The 1815-nt window shown below is 41.6% G+C and overlaps 1 non-coding gene across 1 annotated transcript; it reads right to left on the minus strand.

Moving 5' to 3' along the window:
- Positions 1–261: 261 nt before the first annotated feature.
- On the minus strand, positions 262–369 carry LOC148545111 (small nucleolar RNA R71). Its single transcript, XR_015900984.1, has one exon. It is a non-coding gene; the product is annotated as a small nucleolar RNA R71 (small nucleolar RNA).
- Between the last annotated feature and the right edge of the window lie 1446 nt (positions 370–1815).

Consider the following 1815-nt stretch of genomic DNA (forward strand, 5'->3'; position numbering starts at 1 on the left):
TCTCTGATGCAACAGAACTGTAAGTTTCATGGACTTCCATCAGAAGATCTTTTTCAGTTCTTAACTGAATTCTTGCAAATCTGTGATACTGTTAAGACCAATGGGGTTGATCCCGAGGTCTACAGGCTTATGCTTTTCCCGTTTGCTGTAAAAGACAGAGCCAGAATATGGTTGGACTCTCAACCTAAAGATAGCCTAAACTTTTGGGATAAGCTGGTCATGACTTTCTTAGCCAAGTTCTTTCCTCCTCAAAAGCTTAGCAAGCTTAGAGTGGATGTTCAAACCTTCAAACAGAAGGAAGGTGAATCCCTCTATGAAGCTTGGGAGAGATACAAGGAACTGACCAAAAAGTGTCCTTCTGACATGCTTTCAGAATGGACCATCCTGGATATATTCTATGATGGTCTGTCTGAGTTATCAAAGATGTCACTAGACAATTCTGCAGGTGGATCCATTCACCTAAAGAAAACGCCGGCAGAAACTCAGGAACTCATTGACATGGTTGCAAATAACCAGTTCATGTACACTTCTGAAAGGAATCCTGTGAGTAATGGGACGCCTCAGAGGAAGGGAGTTCTTGAAATTGATACTCTGAATGCCATATTGGCTCAGAACAAAATATTGACTCATCAAGTCAATATGATTTCTCAGAGTCTGAATGGATTGAAGGAATCATCCAACAGTACTATAGAGGCATCTTCTAAAGAAGAAGCTTATGATCCTGAGAACCCTGCAATAGCAGAGGTGAATTACATGGGTGAACCCTATAGAAACACCTATTATCCCTCATGGAGAAATCATCCAAATTTCTCATGGAAGGATCAACAAAAGCCTCAACAAGGCTTTAATAATGGTGGATGAAACAAGTTTAGCAATAGCAAGCCTTTCCATCATCCACTCAGCAACAGACAGAGAATTATGAGTAGAATCCATCTAGCTTAGCAAATAGTCTCTGATCTATCTAAGGTCACTTTAATTTTCATGAATGAAACAAGGTCCTCCATTAGAAATTTGGAGGCACAAGTGGGCCAGCTGAGCAATAGAGTCACTGAAACTCCTCCTAGTACTCTCCCAAGCAATATAGAAGAAAATCCAAAGAGAGAGTGCAAGGCCATTGATTTGACCATCATAGCCGAACCTACAAGGGAGGAGGAGGACGTGAATCTTAGTGAGGAAGACCTCCTGGGACGTTCAGTGACCAATAAGGAGTTTCCCTTTGAGGAACCAAAGGAATCTGAGGCTCAACTAGAGACCATAGAGATTCCATTGAACTTCCTTCTGCCCTTCATGAGCTCTGATAAGTATTCTTCTTCTGAAGAGAATAAAGATGTTACTGAGGAGCAAGTTGCTAAGTACCTTGGTGCAATCATGAAGATGAATGCCAAATTATTTGGTAATGAGACTTGGGAAGATGAACCTCCATTGCTCACCAATAAACTGAATGCATTGGAGAGGCAGAAACTACCTCAAAAGAAATAGGATCCTGGTAAATTCCTAATTTCCTGTAACATAGGCACCATGACCTTTGAGAAGGCTTTATGTGACCTGGGGTCAGGAATAAACTTAATGCTACTCTTTGTAATGGAAAAACTTGGGATCTTTGAGGTGCAAGCTGCCAGAATCTCATTAGAGATGGCAGACAACTCAAGAAAACAGGCTTATGGACTAGTAGAGGACGTGTTAGTAAAGGTTGAAGGCCTTTACATCCCTGCTGATTTCATAATCCTAGACACAGGGAAAGATGAGGATGAATCCATCATCCTTGGAAGACCCTTCCTAGCCACAGCAAGAGCTGTGATTGATGTGGACAGAGGA

The sequence above is a fragment of the Arachis ipaensis genome, chromosome B9 (genome assembly GCF_059453495.1).
Source record: "Arachis ipaensis isolate K30076 ecotype BB chromosome B9, ASM5945349v1, whole genome shotgun sequence".
Classification (NCBI taxonomy): Eukaryota; Viridiplantae; Streptophyta; class Magnoliopsida; order Fabales; family Fabaceae; genus Arachis; species Arachis ipaensis.